The sequence below is a fragment of the Rhinopithecus roxellana genome, chromosome 12 (genome assembly GCF_007565055.1).
Source record: "Rhinopithecus roxellana isolate Shanxi Qingling chromosome 12, ASM756505v1, whole genome shotgun sequence".
Classification (NCBI taxonomy): domain Eukaryota; kingdom Metazoa; phylum Chordata; class Mammalia; order Primates; family Cercopithecidae; genus Rhinopithecus; species Rhinopithecus roxellana.
In genome coordinates this window covers 57,893,346-57,914,324 of record NC_044560.1, presented here as the reverse complement: position 1 = coordinate 57,914,324, position 20,979 = coordinate 57,893,346, and the positions used below count along the sequence as shown (strand labels likewise).

Sequence of the window (20,979 nt, the reverse complement as noted above, 5' to 3'; positions counted from 1 at the left end):
AAATTAAAACACACTGAAAGAGTCAATGACCTTGATCTGAAGGACTTTTCTGCAAAATACACTGGTGAAGAGGTGTCATTTTCACGTTAGCTGACATTTTAGCCCATCAGTGCTGACAGCCTGCTCAAAACAGGCCTTGTTACAGACCTTTACTACAGGCAAGGCAATGAACATGCAGTCCTAGGAAGTGTTAAGAAACCACAATTACAAGCATAGACAGACTGCCACAAACCTGGGGAAACAGAAATTGTTTTGACCTGAGTGAATTAGTCTCTCAAATAGGTCTAGTGCCTACACTCTAGAGAAAACTCCTTACTTGGTCCAACCAATCCTATGGCTAAATAATGTACAACAGAAAAATACTGTCCAGCTAGGAAGGTCTATCTGCAGCTCACCTTTGCCCTTGTTAAATGTCCATCCTGAAATAGCTCCCTGCCTTTATCCAGATCATCTTCATTTATCAAGAACTAAATGAAATGTCCCCTGCTCTTTAATTAGTTCTGTTTATAGTAATTTCCCTCTTCTCCAAATTCACTCATTCTTTCAACAAATATTTACTGAACACCTACTATATGCCAGGAATTGTAGTTGCTGTGAATACAATGATCATTAAGACACACAAAGACTAGATTTGTGTGAGTCTGCTGTATGATGTTTCCACAATGACAACATTGGTAATGATGCATTTCTCAGAAAGTATCCCCATCATTAAGTAACAGATAATGTATGTACACACACATCTACATATATATTTATATATTACAACTTCAGGAAATAGTGCTATGAGGAAATATCAACCAAGGTAAGGGGAGCTGGTAATAGCCCTGTCTCTGTGACCCACTTTCAATATAACACCTTGTATTCTGATTTAACTTTTAATCTGTGACTGTTTTGTGAGAGTCTTAAGGGAGAGATGTACTATCTTCATATCCTCCACAAAGCCTACCTCAGGTCTTACAACAGGTTTTCAATAAATATTTGTCGCATTTCTATTAGATGAGATCCATTTTGCAGCATCATGGAGAGGGATTTTGATCTAATATTGACTAATGGGCTGGCTTGAACCCCATGCAAAGATGAGACTCTTTGGGGATGGTTTGCAGCTGCCATAATGACAGATGCTAATCTAAGTCACAGAAATTTTGTTTTGAAATATGCATAGCTTTCATCTATGCAATACATATTGTAACTACACTGTGGTGGTTCTTAAGATATAACACCTATATTTTCTCTATTTTCTGGAATATCTCTGACTCCACATACTTATATTATCTTCAAAATAAAGTTTGTAGCTATGCTAAGCTTGTTAATTATGTTGATAACTTTAATTTTATACTTAAGAATTCTGCACATAAGTAAATCCACGAATCATGGGGATAAAACACTCTAAGTAAAACAGTGTCTATGGATCCTCCTTTTCTGTAATGTCTTCAATTTACTTATGTAACCAAAATCTGAATGGCATGTTCTTTATGCCATTCTTTGCTCCATAAGTCAGTTACATTTTCCAGTAAGTCTATCTATTAAATATCTTTGAATGTCATGACCACAGGACTGTCATGGGTGAAGGATGTGGAAATGCAGGCAATGATGAAATGCTGTGCTTGCCCTGGAGTGTGGTGACCAGCGAGACACTTAAAGTGCTAACTTTATCGGCAGCTCTCATTCCCCTCCAACTCATTATGATTCAGAAAGCAGAGCATCCTTTCAGGATGACCTTCACATGTTGTGAAGGTTGTGGTAAACAGAATGTGTGATCTGAAGTCAAATGAATGGGATTCAAATCCTAATTCTGCCATTCCCTGGACAGGTGACCTTGGACAAGATGTTCCATCTCTCTGAATCTGAGTTGTCTTGATGTAAATGGGCATAACAGTAAACAGCTTTTAGAGTTGTGGTGAGGATTAAATGATACATGATATGTAAATGTCTATTAAATGCCTTGTGCATAAGGGGCTCTCATTATTTTGTCTCTGTTTTTATCGTTATTTTTCATTTATAACCACTTTGTGCCAAGTATCGAAACAGGAATTTGAATAAGATGCCTCCTAAGACTTCAAGGAACTTATAGTTTAAGTCTAGATAAGGAAAGATAAACATAAGTAGACAATTCCAATGAATAAGTGGTAGAAAGTAATGAGTACACTGCTGGAAAGGTGCCCAGATTAGTTTGGGAGCTTGAAGGAAGATTACTGAACTTATGGGGTGTGAGAAGCCTTCCCACTGAGTATCACATAGTAGATCCTAAGGGGTACATTCAGGTAGAATGGGGAGAATGGAAGGGCAGTTCAGGCACAGGGAAGAGTGTGAGTAAAACCATGGAAGCAAGGCATAGAATGGTATGTACAAGCAGCTACAAGCCATTCAATCTTGCTGTCCACAAAGTCTAAGACAGAGAGTGGGGAGCATGGAAAGATGAACTGGAAAGATAAGTGAGCAGCAACTGATGGCGTTAACTCATGGAGCTATGTCATGGTAAGGATCCTGAATACCACCTGGTAGAAAATTGATAGAAAATGCAAGTAAAGTATTTAAATAAAAAATTGACCTGGCTATATTTATTCAGGCTGGAGTGTAGTGGCACAATCACAGTTCACTGCAGCCTCTGCCTCCTGGGTTTAAACAATTCTCCTCCCTCAGCCTCAGTCCTGAGTAGCTAGGACTACAGGTGTGCACAACCAAGCCCAGCTAATTTTTGTATTTTTTTAGTAGAAACAGGGTTTCACCATGTTGGCCAGGCTGGTCCCGAACTTCTGACCTTAAGTGATCCACCTACCTTGGCTTCCCAAAGTGCTGGGATTACAGGTGTGAGCCACCATGCCCAGCTGACATGGCTATATTTAAATAAACTATATCATATTGGTGGTTATGCACAAAAGAAATGGGATGAAGATATCAGGAAGTGGAGAGACACAATATTCTGAACTAGGGCATGGTGGTAGGGATGGATTCAAGAATCAAGAATTAGGTAGGGTTTAATATAGAGAGGAAGAGGTAAAGGAGAACCCATAGGTCTCATCCCAGGTGATAGAAATGCAATGAATTTAGAAAGTCCAGGGAAATTGTGAAGCTTGTAAGCTCACTCTATCCTCCAGGATCCTGAAATATCCTACAATTACAGCAGTAGTTGGAACGGAGAGTGATAGTGAAAGCTAGAGACTTCCATGAAATAAAATGACATTAGGGCTCCATAAGCAACAGTGTACCAAGTATACTGTGGTATAGCTTAGTGGGATCAACCTCCCAAAAGTATGAATTTTACACAGGGTAAATGCAGGCCTGTGTGAAGTGACAGTGGGTACCTGAGAACACTAGTAAACACTCACCCCAACTTTCCACCTGTAGTGTGCACATTATGCAAGAATAATAGCTCCATTCAACAGGTCTGGAGGGATGGACTTATACTGGGGGTTTGGCCAGGGTTCAGGCAAGACCTAAGAGGAAAGCAATATTCTCTGAAGGGAGCTTAAGGGTTTAGGAGGTTTGCTAGCAGTAGCACAAGATTTTCCCTCACTCAGACCTATTAATTCCCATACTGCCTTCAGTGGTGCCAATATTAAGCGCTCTCTAATCTATTATCCCTTCCCCTCTTAACAGAGCAGACTATTAACTGTTCTGGCCTCTGCAGCCACATGCTCCTCTTTACTGATGCAAAGATTAATGCCCGTAATATATCTCTTTTCTGAGAAGTTCCAAGCACCTCAAAACTCATCATGGTAGATGAGCAGCTTTTAAACTGTTTGCTCCTGGAGCCGCAACGTAGCCAAGATAGTGAGTATCAAGGGGCTGTGGTCATGAATGATTCTCCTGATAGGGCGGGGTGCAACTGCGACGGGGACCCTCAGGGATACATCTTACTGTTCTTTTACAGGTACCTGAAGATGGCGTTACTCAGAGCATCCCCTCACTAAACAAGACCAAACTGGCTGAGTCTGTCTAAGAATTTCCATTATTTTGCAGCATTGCAGGAAGACTTGCTAATGGTTCTGAACTTCTGACTTTAAAATAGCTTCTTACTGAGAATGTATGTGAATGCTCTGTCTCGGCTAATAAAATATTTACAGGGACGGATACCTGTAGAAACCATCAAGAGTTTATATAAGTTGAAGGAGGAGTTGCATCCTTGACTATATATAAATTCAAAATGATAAATATATGTTTGTAAAACACACAGAATTCTCTTTATCCTCTCAGCGTTGGTAGTACTACCCTTTCTTCATCAGCTTACAAGGTCAACACTAATAAACGTATCTGCTGAAATGTGTTATTCAAATATAGAGGTTATTGAAAGTACAAGCAGTACAGGAACTAAAACTAGATTCATTCTATTTATTAAACCCTGCATTCAACTATACTGGGGAAATGGATGTGTTCACAACAATACTTTTAAGAAAACTCTTTCCAGATAGCATATTCAAGGACAGAGGCAAATCCAAGATTTTTACTTTAGGCTTATCCTTCTCACAAAATAAGTCAGCCATGATGTTCACGGTGTTGATGCCTCCTCTTCTATTTTCGGAATCCCTTCTTGGCTGTTTTAAGAAAATAAAGAATTAACTTTAGGTACACAACTAAGACACACCTTGACATGTCACCTGGTTGGTGAAATTATTTTGAGAGTGGCCTTGCCAACCTTGTAAAATGTAAATGAAAAGCATACTAGTATCGACCACAGACTATTTATGGCATGATCATGTGAAATTGCAGAAGCAAAGAGACTGCTTGCTTTTCAGGAAGGCTGGATTGGCACAGAACACCCTTTCCATGGGTATGTGTCCTGGCTGCTTTTTGGAATCAATTTTAGGACAAAAGCTTGCGAGGCTGGAGGCAGGAAATGGAGAAAATCTTGCATAAGAGCAGTTTCAGTGATACAGTCACTTTTTCACAGAAAGTAAGAGAGAGGACACTAACAGCTTATTTAAATAGAATGACTCAAATTGGGTTCTGTGAACAAGGATTTGACAGCGCCCATGCTAAGCACATTTGCAAACAGATAACATGAGGAAACTGCTTGCATCTTTGCTTTTGTCTTTCAGAGTTGAGATTTTCCTTTTCAAGTGCTCTGATCACCCCTGGTGCCCGAAGACAAGTTTGTGAATGCTCATACCCAATTGAGAATATGTTGACATTTACATTTCAATAACATTTGCAAGATTAATGTTGTTTTTTCCACTGCTGCTGTGTGCAATGCAAAGAGCTTTATATCTGTCCAGAATAATCATGGTTTTTACAATCTGTAGTTATGTCTACAGGCAACAGATTCAGGCAGGAACCTACAGAGTCAGGAGTTTGTAAGTTGTAGAGTTCAGCAACTAATAACCTCTGCAGACTTGAAAAGTCCTATTTAAAAATAAGTGTCTGTGAACTTTCAATCCTAGCATACAATTAAAAGTGACAGGTAACCAGTGTTTCCCCATTGGCCAGTGAAACATGGCTGGGTTGGAGATGTTATCTAAGCTGTGGTAGTTATGGAATGAAGCACCAGTTCTCTCTACTTATCTAGAGTTAAATTTGCTTATTGAAGTTGAAGCCCTACTTTTTTTTAAAACATAAAGGTCTAAGCTGGACATGGCGACTCATACCTGAAATCCCAGCACTTTGGGAGGCCAAAGTGGGAGGATCATTTGAGCATAAGAGGTGGAGGCTGCAGTGAGCCATGATTGTACCACTGTACTTCAGTCTCGGTATTAGAGTGAGATCCTGTCTCAAAAAAAAAAAAAAAAAAAAAAAAACCATGAAAGACCAATTGGTCTTTATCTTATTTAATTTTAATTAAATCAACATTTATTAGTTGTCTCCTATGTGCTAAGCAAACTGTAAGAGACATACAAATGATTTACACCAAAACATTATACTAAGAGGATAATCCATGTGACACTACAGTGCATAAGAAAAAAAATAGAGTCTGATATTAAAAACGGAATCCCAATATTTTAGTTCTAAAACCTTTTCCTCAATGTATGAGTAAGAAAAATACTAAATGCAATGCTTTTCTTTCTTCTTTTGAGAGAGATAGGATCTTGCTTTGTGGCCCAGGCTAGTCTCAAACTTCTGGTCTCAAGTGATTCTCCCACCATGGCCACCCAAAGTGCTAGGATTATAGACATAAACCACTGTGCCCAGCTGCTGAATGCAGTTTTATAATTGTTGTTATTATTATGTAGTGATCAGCCTTTGAGAAATGGTGTCTTGTGTCCAAGAACACCAGGGAATCCTGTAAAATATCCTCTGTTGTTGAATGCGGAATCTCTTCTCTGATGCAGAGATAGCATCCATCACTAAGAAATCCTGAATTATGTATTCTAAACTGGCTAATTGCTGGTCTCTGTATGCCAGAGGTCTTCAAATTTTCTTACTTCTGTCCCCTAAAATAAGTAAGAAAGACTAGATACTCCTGTACATATCCTTAGGCTGTTACCTAAAACACTTCACTATTAGTTTAAGTAGGTGCAAAGACATAATTTCAGCATATTATAAATACTTATAAATATCAAGTCTTCCCTCTTTCCTTCCTTCCTTCCTTCCTTCCTTCCTTCCTTCCTTCCTTCCTTCCTTCCTTCCTTCCTTCCTTTCTTCTTTCTTTCCAGAGTCCTGCTCTGTCACCAAAGCTGGAGTGCAGTGGCATGATCTCGGCTCACTGTAACTTCTGCCTCCCAGGTTTAAGTGATTCTCCTGCCTCAGCCTCCTGAGTAGCTGGAATACCGGCACATGCCAACACACCTGGCTAATTTTTATATTTTTAGTAGAGACGGGATATCACCATGTTGATCAGGTTGGTCTCGAACTCTTGACCTCGTGATCTGCCCACCTTGGCCTCCCAAAGTGCTGGGATTACAAGCATGAACCACTGTGTCCAGCAATATGAAGTGTTTCATTACATTTTTAAACAAATGCAATGAACAATGCCATCCCCATTAAGCTACCAATGACTTTCTTCACAAAATTGGAAAAAACTACTTTAAAGTTCATATGGAACCAAAAAAGAGCCTGCATTGCCAAAACAGTCCTAAGCCAAAAGAACAAAGCTGTAGGCATCACGCTACCTGACTTCAAACTATACTACAAGGCTACAGTAACCAAAACAGCATGATACTGGTACCAAAACAGAGATATAGATCAATGGAACAGAACAGAGCCCTCAGAAATAATACCGCACATCTGATCTTTACCACAATACAACCATCTGATCTTTGACAAATGTGACAAAAACAAGAAATGGGGAAAGGATTCCCTATTTAATAAATGGTGCTGGGAAAACTGGCTAGCCATAAGTAGAAAACTGGCTAGCCATAAGTAGAAAGCTGAAGCTTACACCTTATGCAAAAATTAATTCAAGAATGATTAGAGACTTAAATGTTAGACCTAAAACCATAAAAACACTAGAAGAAAACCTAGGCAATACCATTCAGGACATAGGCATGGGCAAGGACTTCATGTCTAAAACACCATAAGCAATGGCAACAAAAGCCAAAATTGACAAATGGGATCTAATTAAACTAAAGAACTTCTGCACAGCAAAATAAACTACCATCAGAGTGAACAGGCAACCTACACAATGGGAGAAAATTTTTGCAATCTACTCATCCGACAAAGGGCTAATATCCAGAACCTACAGAGAACTCAAACAAATTTACAAGAAAAACACAAACAACCCCATCAAAAAGTGGGCAAAGGATATGAACAGACACTTCTCAAAAGAAGACATTTATGCAGCCAACAGACACATGAAAAGATGTTCATCATCACTAGCCATCAGAGAAATGCAAATCAAAACCACAATGAGATACCATCTCACACCAGTTAGAAAGGCGATCATTAAAAAGTCAGGAAACAACAGGTGCTGGAGAGGGTGTGGAGAAATAGGAACACTTTTACACTGTTGGTCGCATTGTAAACTAGTTCAACCATTATGGAAGACAGTGTGGTGATTCCTCAAGGATCTAGAACTAGAAATACCATTTGACCCACCCATCCCATTGCTGGGTATATACCCAAAGGATTATAAATCATGCTGCCATAAAGACACATGCACAGGTATGTTTATTGCAACACTATTCACAGTAGCAAAGACTTGGAACCAACCCAAATGTCCATCAATGACAGACTGGATTAAGAAAATGTGGCACATATACACCATGGAATACTATGCCGCCATAAAAAAGGATGAGTTCATGTCCTTTGTAGGGACATGGATGCAGCTGGAAACCATTATTCTCAGAAAACTGTCACAAGAACAGAAAACCAAGTACTGCATGTTCTCACTCATAAGTGGGAATTGAACAATGAGAACACTTGGACACAGGAAGGGGAACATCACACACTGGGGCCTGTCATGGGGTGAGGGGAGGGGGGAGGGCTAGCATTAGGAGATATACCTAATGTAAATGACGAGTTAATGGGTGCATCACAACAACATGGCACGTGTATACATATGTAACAAACCTGCACATTGTGCACATGTACCCTAGAACTTAAAGTATACTAAAAAAAAAAAAACAAAACAAAACAGAAATCTGAATGCCATAGTGTTTTTATACCCATCATCATCTATTTAAAAGATACACGACTATATTAGTCCGTTTTTGCACTGCTGTAAAGATACTACCTGTGACTGGGTACTTTATAAATAAAAGATGCTTAATTGACTCACCGCTCCGCATGGCTGGGGAGGCCTCAGGAAACTTACAGTCATGATGGAAGGCAAAGGAAAAGCAAGCACCTTCTTTACAAGGGGGCAGGAGAGAGAGCGTGAGAAGGGGGAAGTGTCAGATATTTATCAAACAACCAGATCTTGTGAGAACTCACTCACTATCACGAGATCAGCAAGGGGGAAATCTGCCCCCATGATCCAATCATCACCACATCCCTTCCTTGACATGTGGAGATTACAATTCGAGATGAGATTTGGGTGGAGGCACAGAGGCAAACAATATCAATGACCATGCTCTTTGATGACTGGACATTTTACCCAATATTTTGCCTCTTTGTGAAGTTTTTTCCTTCCACTTCCTTCACATAATTTTGCCCTAATGTAATATGATGTTATGCTTGGAAATATTTTATTGATAGCCCTATCATATTTCTCTGCTATAAATATATTTTGAAACTGAAAATTATAAGAAAAAAGTTTTTTTGTTTTGTAAACATGAAGCTGTAAGTATTAAATTATTTTTCTGTATTGTGTTATTGTTACAATTATTAGTGGTATATGGTTGATTAAATGAATGTTTCAAATTTTGAAATGTAATTATTGTACAAAGTAAAATGCTATTGGAAATCCACTTCTGAATGCACCATATTTCTTTCTCAGTTAAGGTAAGCTTGGATCAATATTATTTAATGGTGAAATGAAATAGGATTCAACATCAGTTCAATCTTTATTACCATCTTTTAATGCATATAAGTGCTGAGTAATCATCTGATGGAAAGTTCTAACTTACCAGTTTTTTATCGCCTGAGTTAGATGCCAAAAATCACACAGTGATCTATCATCAATGATTATTTTTTCATGATCTTTCATCTGACAATTTAAAGAAGTCCTCCTCAATCAAAAACTAACAAGAAATGGTAAAATCTGACTTATAAAAGGGTATGTTACTGAGTCATTATAGTGATTCACTTTTTAGTTCTTGGAAACTACAGCAACTTATAAAATCTGTACAAGGGCTCATCAAGGGACATTTAATTCTTAATTAAACCCATTCTAGTCTTTCACTTAGAGGCACCTTGTTTGTTTATCTTTAAAATTAAGTGAAACTGAGCTTATACATTTTAGACTTTTTCCTATTGTCTGTGAACAAAGACCTATATCTTCTTGCCAGACTTCCATCTATTAGAACATGTTAAAGCAACTTTAAAAGGGCATGGCAAATAGAGAGACAGGCAGGCTTGATATTAAGATAGGTAGCTAGCTAGCCAGATAGACAGATTACTGTTTTCCTTTCATAGTAGAAGATTATTAAGTGTATAATTATGGATCTGACAGGATTGAAATTGCATATCAATATCTGAGAGGGAGTCACTGATCCTATTTAAATAAAGTCGGCTCTCCAAAATCCAGTGCATTACATGCTAGATTGCATTTAGGGAAAAGCGTATTCTATACTTAGAAATTAACATCAAGAAGTAGTAAGGGCAGGGCTTAAAAGTGGATATGAGTGCATTATTGATTGTTGTTAAACACATTATTTACAATAGAATCCACACATATTCAGGTTAAATTAATCTATATCATATAAGGAGATGATAGAAATAAAATGAATTTGCAGAAAAGAGGTTGAAGAATGACCATGAGCAGAAGCTTTGTTCCCAATAAACAAAACTGGAAGAATATGGGTTTATATTATCCAGTTATGGTTTGGTAGGTCATGAAATTATTTCTTTTGTAGGTCTAAACAAATGTGTAAGAAAAGCTACCCCTGATGTGTTTCATTTTCACAAAAATGTCATGTTGATCTGTTGAAAGTAAGCACAGGCATTTTTACTTTCCCCTCTTTCAAATTATACAAAATATGTGACTACATAAATGTACTCTCTTGCTCTTTTTTCATTATTGAAAATGGTGAATGTACCAAGATGATGTGCTTCATAACCAGTTGACTATTCCCCAGCATCTTTGTTACAAAGCTCGAATATCTTAAGATAAGCTTGTATGGTATGAGTATATCAGGATTCTGTCAAGAAAACAAAAACCACATGAAGCATTTTAACATAAAATCTACTACAGGGACTTGGTTTTCCAGATGGTGGAGGGCTGAATAGGCAACAGGGATCGCAGAAGTAACTCTGATGTACAACAGCAGGAGCAGCTGCTGTTCAGGGAAGAAGTTGGAATAATCACAGCCCAGAAGCTCAGAGAAAGAGCTGGGGCTTAGACCTCTGAAGAGGAGCATGACCCAGCTCTTGCTATTACTTCTGAGAACATACTAACAGGCTGGCTCTCAGGTTTTCAAAAGAGGCTGGAGACTGGAACCAACTGCTGCTGTCAGGCCAAGGTTACTGTTGGGATGATGCTGAGAGGAACGACGACAACAACAACAACAACAACAACAAAAAAAAAAAAAACAAGAAGAAAGCCCCTTCTCCCACTAGATGCTAGTCTCCCTCTAGCATCCCTATTTGCAGACTGATGTGGTTTGGTTCTATGTCCCCACCAAAATCTCATCTTGTAACTCCCACCTGTTGTGGGAGATGATTGAATCATGGGGGTGCATCTTTTCCATGCTGTTCTTGTGATAGGGAATGGGTCTCACAAGATCTGATGGTTTTAAAAACAGGAGTTCCCTGCACAAGCTCTCTTTGCCTGCTGCCATCCACGTAAGATGTGACTTACTTCTCCTTGCCTTCTACCACAACTGTGAGGTCTCCTCAGCCATGTGGAACAGTAAGTCCAATAAACCTCTTTCTTTTGTAAATTGCCCAGTCTTGGGTATGTCATTATCAGCAGCATGCAGATAGACTGATATATAGACCCTTACAGGAAGCCAGTGGGCAAAGGAGAAAGAGTCCTAGCCCAGTCCCATGGAGTACTGTATAGAAAGGAAGGTTTGCAGCTGAAAGGTAAAAAAACTGCTCAGCATAAGGCTCAGCCTCGAGCCTGCCACCTGGATGCTAGTGGCTGCCTCCCCAACTAACAGGCAGGCACCCATGTTTGTTTCCTTCCTACTATTGCATTTCAATGCCTGGAAAAGAAGCCAGCACTTAGTAGGTACTTACTAAGTATTTGTTGAACCAATAAATGAAGAAACAGAATCCAATCATAGATCTCTCTGATTGCAGAGCCAATGATCGTAATTCTTTTCACTGACACTACAACACCCACTGCCTTTGAGAGGGAATCAACCAAAGATAATTGCTTCCTACATTACAAGTTTGCCTGCAAGGGCCCTTGGCAGCCCATTTTATTAATGTCTCCAGTGCTATGAGAGTAAGCCAGCAAGAACTGATACGACATTGGCAGTGACTAATGACTTCAGTCTGCCTCTTTTCACAACACAGAAAGGAATTTTACCTGATGACCATGTAGACACAAAATCTTCACAAACACATACAGTCCAGATTTTATTCTGTGCTAAACTGGAACTGCGAAAGCAAAGTGATAACAGTTACACGAATCTCAGGAACACTTCAGACACGATTGTTTTCCAAAAGAGAACAATATATGTATATTGCTCTTTAGTAAAACCCATAAAAATTCAAATGATGCCAGTGGCAAATAAGTTGTAAATAAGTCATGGCCTTCTTAAGCCCATGGATTTGCACCTAGCTCTTGACGATGTGTCTCTAACCTCCTTGCTGTATTCAGTCACACATCACTGCACAACAGGCACTCTCTGCTCTTTAAAACCCTGAGACAACAGTGCCATTCTCATTTGCATTTTTAAAAAGAGAAAGAAAAAGAAGAAGTTTTGGAGATTAAAAAAAAAAACAGATAAATTCTACACTACACTATGACAATCCAATGGGGTTCATATGTTCTAGTTGTAAGCCAGTAGGCATTTAGACTTTTGCTACCAGCTCCACTGAGTTCAAATAACCTTTCTCAATGGTGTCAGATGCATAGCAGAGTACCAAGTCCCATTTCCAGAAGGGGAGTAAGCAGGTCACTGACACTGTGGCCACCTTTCACCCAGTACAGAAATTTCAAGCTGCCTTACTTTTAGCAGCAGCTGGGCTTGTGTTCTATAAGACTGAGTAGAACTCAGGAGAACTTCTTTGGAAGCTTGTGCCTGGCTCATTAGACCAATATCCCTGATGAACATCAATGCAAAAATCCTCAATAAAATGCTGGCAAACCAAATCCAGCAGCACATCAAAAAGCTTATTCACCATGATCAAGTGGGCTTCATCCCTGGGATGCAAGGTTGGTTCAACATATGCAAATCAATAAACAAAATCCAGCATATAAACAGAACCAAAGACAAAAACCATACAATTGTCGCAATAGATGCAGAAAAAGCCTTTGACAAAATTCAACAGCCCTTCATGCTAAAAACTCTCAATAAATTCGGTATTGATGGAACGTATCTCAAAATAATAAGAGCTATTTATGACAAACCCACAGCCAATATCATACTGAATAGGCAAAAAATTGAAGCATTCCCTTTGAAAACTGGCACAAGACAGGGATGCCCTCTCTCACCACTCCTATTCAACATACTGTTGGAAGTTCTGGCCAGGGCAATCAGGCAGGAGAAAGAAATAAAGGGTATTCAATTAGGAAAAAAGGAAATCAAATTGTCCCTGTTTGCAGATGACATGATTGTATATTTAGAAAACCCCATTGTCTCAGCCCAAAATCTCCTAAAGCTGATAAGCAACTTCGGCAAAGTCTCAGGATACAAAATCAATGTGCAAAAATCACAAGCATTCTTACACATCAATAACAGACAAACAGAGAGCCAAATCATGAGTGAATTCCCATTCACAATTGCTTCAAATAGAATAAAATACCTAGGAATCCAATTTACAAGGGACGTGAAGGACCTCTTCAAGGAGAACTAGAAACCACTGCTCAATGAAATAAAAGAGGACACAAACAAATGGAAGAACATTCCATGCTAATGGAGAGGAAGAATCAATATCATGAAAATGGCCATACTGCCCAAGGTAATTTATAGATTCAAGGCCATTCTCATTAAGCTACCATTGACTTTCTTCACTAAATTGGAAAAAACTACTTTAAAGTTCATATGGAACCAAAAAAGAGCCCACATTGCCAAGACAATCCTAAGCCAAAAGAACAAACCTGGAGGCATCATGCTACCTGACATCAAACTATACTACAAGGCTATAGTAACCAAAACAGCATGATACTGGTACCAAAACAGAAATGTAGACCAATGGAACAGAGCAGAGCCCTCAGAAATAATACCACACATCTACAAGCATCTGATCTTTGACAAATGTGACAAAAACAAGAAATGGGGAAAGGATTCCCTATTTAATAAATGGTGCTGGGAAAACTGGCTAACCATATGTACAAAGCTGAAATTGGATCCCTTCCTTATACTTTACACAAAAATTAATTCAAGATGGAGTAGAGACTTAAATGTTAGACCTAAAACCATAAAAACACTGGAAGAAAACCTAGGCAATACCATTCAGGACATAGGCATGGGCAAGGACTTCATGTCTGAAACACCAAAAGCAATGGTAACGAAAGTCAAAATTGACAAATGAGATCTAATTAAACTAAAGAACTTCTGCACTGCTAAAAAAAACTACCATCAGAGTGAATAGACAACCTACAGAATGGGAGAAAATTTTTAAAATCTACTCATCTGACAAAGGGCTAATATCCAGAACCTACAAAGAACTCAAAAAAATTTACAAGAAAAAATTAAATAACCCCATCAAAAAGTGGGCAAAGGATATAAACAGACATTTCTCAAAAGAAGACATTTAGGCAGCCAACAGACACATGAAAAAGTGCTCATCATCACTAGCCATCAGAGAAACGCAAATCAAAACTACAGTGAGATACCATCTCACACCAGTTAGAATGACAATCATTAAAAAGTCAGGATACAACAGGTGTTGGAGAGGATGTGGAGACATAGGAACACTTTTACACCGTTGGTGGCACTGTAAACTAGTTCAACCACTGTGGAAGACAGTGTGGTGATTCCTCAAGGATCTAGAACTAGAAATACCATTTGACCCACCCATCCCATTGCTGGGTGTATATCCAAAGGATTATAAATCATGCTGCTGTAAAGATCCATGCACACGTATGTTTATTGCAGCACTATTCACAATTGCAAAGACTTGGAACCAACCCAAATGTCCATCAATGACACACTGGATTAAGAAAATGTGGCACAAATACACCATGGAATGCTATGCAGCCATAAGAAAGGATGAGTTTATGTCCTTTATAGGGACATGGATGCAGCTGGAAACCATAGTTCTCAGCAAACTATCACAAGAACAGAAATCCAAACACTGCATGTTCTCACTCATAGGTGGGAATTGAACAATGAGAACACTTGGACACAGGAAGGGGAACATCACACACCAGGGTCTGTCATGGGGTAGGGGGAGGTGAGAGGGCTAGCATTAGGAGATATACCTAATGTAAATGACGAGTTAATGGGTGCAGCACAGCAACATGGCACATATATGCATATTTAGCAAACCTGCACGTTGTGCACATGTACCCTAGAACTTAAAGTATAATAATAATAAAAAAAATAAATACAGAGATTAACAAAAAATACCTTTTCTGATATCTTACACATTACTTTGATATTTAAGGCCATGTAAAGATGTTGTGGATTCCTGTGGTTCCTTTTGGCAAAAGTTGAGTGTTAGTAGAGTTTTGGTTTTGAATGTCATGTACTGACCCATTGTGTTTCCTGGAAAGACAAGCTGAGTTTTGCTTGACGCTTAGTTTGGAGAGGATAAAGTTTTTCCCTTTTCCCTCACTTTTGGGGTTTTCTGAGTATACTACCTGGATTTCTGATCCAGGCAAATGGGGCACTGGGTTATGTTATATTTGGTCACACTCACCTACGGTGGATTTTATGACATAGTATTAAAGCCAGAATTACACTTGGAGAAATGAAGTGTTGGCATTGGAGATGGAAAAGCTTAGGCGGTGATTATTTTTGCAACCTATGGAGTAATGTTAGACCAACATATGGCTTCAGATGTATAGGTCTCCTCCTTGGACCCCCTCTGTGGGGAAGGCCTTAGGGCACACAGTTCAGAACCAGGCTGCCTGAGCAAAACTGACTTGTTAGATCAGAATGGCTAATGGACATGAGAACCACTGAGCCATCCAAAGGCAATTTTTATCATTAGTCTCCCACTCCCGCTACAGAAATCCTTTCTCTTTTGTCACCTCTTTATCATTGGTCTATAAGCCTGTTTCTGTCTCTTTTATTAATTTTTTCTTCCTTCCTTCCTTCCTTCCTTCCTTCCTTCCTTCCTTCCTTCCTTCCTTCCTTCCTTCCTTCCTTCCTTCCTTCCTTCCTTCCTTCCTTCCTTTCTTCCTTCTTTCTTTCTTTGACAGAGCCTGAGACTGTCACCTAGGCTGGAGTGCAATGGTGCAATCTCACCTCACCGTAACCTCCTCTTCCCAGGTTCAAGTGATTCTCCCGCATCAGCCTCCTGAGTAGCTGGGATTACAGGCATGCACCACCATGCCCAGCTAATTTTTGTATTTTTAGTGAGATGAGGTTTCACCACGCTGGCCAGGCTGGTCTCGAACTCTGGCCTCAGGTGATCCACCCGCCTCAGCCTCCCAAAGTGCTGGGATTACAGGTGTGAGCCACCTTGCTCGGCCTGTTTCTTTTATTTTTGATTTTTTTTTTCCTTGCTTTGTTCTCCTATGTCAGAATCTTTGTTGTTTAATGCTTACCCCTATTAGTGTTTTTGGAATTAAAAGGTTATAGACCCCTAATGTAAAGCAATATTTAAACTGTGGTCTGGTTTTCTATAGAGCATTGAATGATTACAAGTGATAAAGACATTTTACAATGGTTTTATCATTCTAATTCATGGAACTGATGCTTTTGTCTCTTTTATATAGAGTTGTAATCTTACCACCAAGAGCATTTTTCCCTGTACATCAATAGTTCTCAAAGTGCAGTCTAAGGAACCATAGAGGTCATGGAGATCCTTTCAGGGAGTCTGTGAGGTCAGCATCTAAAAATAGTAATACTAATAAGTTATTGACCTTTTTTACCCTCATTCATGCTTTAAAAAAAAATTATCCAAGTTAAATTTAAAAGAGCTTAATAGAGAAAGAATAATTCATGAATCAGGCAGTCTCCCAACCCAGAGTAGGCTTGGAGACTCCAGCATAGTCACATGGCAGAAGCAGATGAATGGATGGAAAAAGGAAAGCAACCTACAGAAAATGGATGCAAGGTGCAGAAACAGCTGGGTTGGTTACAACTCAGCATTTCCCTCGTTTGGACAGTTGGCCACATTTCATTGGCCAAAATTCAGTGATTGGCACAACAGTAGGCCACAGTCTGCTTATGATTCCATTTAGGTGATAGTTCATGATGTACAGAGAAGCCTTTAGGCTGAACTTAAAATATGTAAGGAGGCAGCTTTAGACTAAACTTGATTTAAAATTATCTTACCTGTGCACAGCAAAGTTTTTCAGAAGTTACGTGATATGCTATATCACAATAGACTGAATGCAGAAGCGGAAATGAGAAGCCAGCTGTCTTCTGATGTTAAAGAAATTAGCAAAACTGTAAAGCAGTACCATTATTTTCACTAATGTTTTTGTTTTAAAAATAGTTTTCACAAAATTGTGTTATTTCTGTTAACATGTAATTTGTTTATTAAGTTTATTATTGTTGGTTTTAAATGAATCAACCAATATGTTACAAAATACATATTTATCCATAGATGTAATCCACATAAACAAAAACTCTCTGGGGTATTCAATAACATTTGAGTGTAGTCTTGGAACCAAGAAATTTGAGAACCACTGTGTTATATTATAGCCTGAGCAGTCAAGTATCAGCCTTCACTTCAGTGTAACTTCTGTAAAGTGCATGCATTCTAGGAGAATTTTAATAGTTCAAAATAAGCCCTGATAATTTGAACTCCAAACTATATTGGGAATCTAACCACTGCTAACCACCCTCATCACCTATACTCTAGCCTACTTAGACTGAAGTTATTTTGTCCAAATCTGTTTCATTGCATCCACTTGTGTCCCGCTATAATCCATTCTGAATATTATAATCAGGACATCCTTTAAAAATGAACTTCTTTTCTTGTCCATTGCTTGTCCAAACCCTCCATTGGTTTCCCACCATATTAAAAATAAACTACTGCATAGCCTACAAGATTCCACATGGTCCCGTTCCACTGGTCTCAACCTCCTTTCTGAGCATTCCTGCTGGTCACATTGGCCTTCTTGCTGTTCCACTAATGTTATTCCCTCTGCCTAGAGTGCTCAGATATTTTCATTGCTTCATTTAGCCCTTTGTCATCTCTGAGTTCTCACAATATAGTGCTCTACTTTCATCCCACCCATCCTCTTTGTCCTCTTATCCTTCTTTATTTCTCCATTGTCATTTCACTGCCTAACATTATATTCCATATTATTTGTGTATTGTCAGTCTCTCCTACTAGAGTGAAAGCTCCATGAGAGCAGAGACTTTGACAGTCCTACTTATCACAGTATGTCCCAGTGCCTAGAACAGTGCTTGGTACTGAGTAAATACTCAATAAATATTTATTGTGTAAGTGAGGCCTAAATGCCTCTAAAACTTTATAGTTGTGTGCTAACTTAACATGTGCTATGTACCTCATAGCTCTACACCAGAATATGGAGATGAGTAAAACACAGCCCAAAGCCTATACAGTCAACCAGAATGAAGCCAATCTTAGAAGAGAGGTACAGGTAAGGTGAGAGAGCTACTAAAGATAAAAGGATTTATTTCAGTGGAGAGGTTCACAGAAAGCTTTGTGATAGAGGGAATTACTGAAAATGTTTAGTGATATTGATTTCAATGTTATCTTATCTGGGCTTTGCAAAATCTTTTCACTTTGTTGTAGTCTTAGCTGTAATCATTCAAGGCTTTTTGTCTTAAAACAATCAGAAGATTCTTTGGTTCATTCCTACTACCAAGAGTCAGTTCTTTCAATAGGCTATAGAAGCAAAGTAACCAGTTTTTGCTGGGGAAAAAAAAATAGTAAGAAGAACAAGGACAAGAAGAAGAAAATGACAGGGTGAGCGGAGACTACTACAGTTCCCTGCTGTTGAGGTTTTTAGGCCTTGGGCCCCAGACACTCAGATGGTTTTTATCTTGTAAACAAACCAAAAAAGAATAACTGAATTTCAGAAGATCTGTCTAGTATCAGGAAGACCCAAAAAATCCAATCAACATTTTATAATAGACTTATAGAAAGCATCAGATCAATGTGGTATGAAAATTCCCATGAACATAAAAAGAAATGAAGATGAAGTATGTCAGTGCACATTGCCCACATCCATGCTGTTGCTAGAATAAGAACCAAGGATTCGAAAGATGAACAAGAGAAGGACCTAGAGTCAGAGTGAGAGAAAAAAGGGAATGAGGGTGGGAAGAGAGAGGGAGGAAGGGGGAGAATGAGGCCTTTACTGAAACTCCCCAGTGTTTGGAAAAAATATAAATATATAAATTTTTGCAATAATTAGCCTGAAATACCACATAAATTCATGTCACCGCTAAATATTAGATGACATTTTGGTACTATTTGCCTCAGAACAGAGGTGAACTGAGTCTCATGTCTCAGTGGTATTTCATAATGGAAAAATTTCAAAGTGGTGCCCTTTTCCCCAATTTGTACAGATTTTCTTGTACTGCATACAAACCTCCCCAAGCTAGTCACAATCTTGTCCTAAGTCCTATTTGAAAGTAAGCCTGTTAGGGTATTTTAAAACTAGTCATATCTCATCAGACTTCCTCTGCTACTCTCTTCATCATCAATTCCATCTAGTAGGGTCTGATTCCTGGACTACCTATCCTAACACAACAGAAATTAGTTATAACCAAACACTTATTATGAGTGAACACTAGATCATGCTTAAACTCTAGGTGATTCATCCATGTGTACTACTGCCCTCTCTGAAATCTTACATACTACAATTGAAATTTTGCAGAGTGGCCATGCCTTGATTGTTGAGCTAACCAGGGAGATCTACAATTTCTCTTGGTGCTTGTGTAAAGGTCTGCCAAAACAATGGGTATATAAGAATACTTTTAGTAGCGAGATTCATTAATCAAACTCAAACTGAAAACAAGGATAGGCAATGGCACATGTACTAAGAAGTCCAGAAATACAGTGTGCCTCAGCATTGATTTACCCAGGTGCCCAGCATTGTCATTAAGAACTCAGGTTCTTTTTCCATGTATCTACTGTCTTTCCGTAGAGGTCATTTGCTCCTGAGGCTGGTTCTCCTCATGGACATAGGAATGCTGCTGGTAGCAATCAGTACCACAGCTGTTTTGTTCACATTCATCAAGAGAGAAAGTCACTTCCAGAAACTCTTAAGTGTAACATATTCTTTCCCAGAAGCCTCTAGCAAATCTTTCCTTGAGTCTCATTGCCCTGAACTTCTAGTTTTGGGAAAGAGGATAAGCTCACCCTGACTGGGGGTCAGCTCTCAAACCTTAAGGCTGGAGTACAATGGGGAGAGTGAAATTCGGGCTACAATCATGGTGTCCACTACAGAGATTCTGTTATCTTACACCAGGTTAGGACAGTATTGGAACTTCTTTTATAGTGTTAGCTATATAACTGTAATTCTCTTCAGCGCCACAAAGCAAAACAACTTTTGATTGATGAGCCTTCCTACTGCTGATCTGTAAATAGCGCCAGCTTCTTTAATTGTTTTATTTGTACCAGTTTATCTGGATTCACTATTGCTCTCCACCAATGCCCTCTTTACTTGTGAATAACTGAGTGGGAAGATATTCTCTAGTTCTTGTCTTAGAAAAGAGAGGCTGGATCTTCATTCAACCCTATGGCTGCCTGAAAGAAGGCATTAATTAATGTGCTAAAGTTGACCAGCTACTGAAGTGACTGTGACAGGTGGTGGTGTTGATTCTTTATCCTCCTGACCATGGGAACCTTCACTCACCTTGGTGCATCCAGAGGGGTCATGAAGTGACTCCAGGGGGTTAATGCATGTTGTCACTTTGATGCTGAAACTGCAGTCATTTTCTTCTATCACAGGCATGGTTTAAAATGACAATTCGTAATTCATGTTATCCTATTAGTATAGATGTGTGCTTCAGCAGATATTTGCCATGTGGATCTACTTGGTTCATCCAAATACTTTAAAGCCTCTGAGATGCTGAGGAAGAGCTGGACACAAGAGCATCTCCTTAGAGGCCTGAGATGGCCTGGAAGCATCCCAAAGGGAATCATCTGATGAGTAGAGATTTCCTTTAGAAGGCCCCCATTCCAGGCACGCTTGGGCATTGCTTGGGTACACACAGATACTTGCAACAGAAA

The 20,979-nt window shown here is 39.0% G+C and overlaps 1 long non-coding RNA gene across 1 annotated transcript; it reads right to left on the bottom strand.

Annotated features, from left to right (window-relative positions):
• Nucleotides 1-4,413: 4,413 nt before the first annotated feature.
• On the bottom strand, nt 4,414-16,626 carry LOC104666526. The gene is made up of 3 exons (XR_748569.1): nt 16,552-16,626; nt 12,011-12,081; nt 4,414-4,532 (listed from the first exon to the last, which is right to left on the bottom strand). It is a non-coding gene; the product is annotated as an uncharacterized LOC104666526 (long non-coding RNA).
• Nucleotides 16,627-20,979: the final 4,353 nt, after the last annotated feature.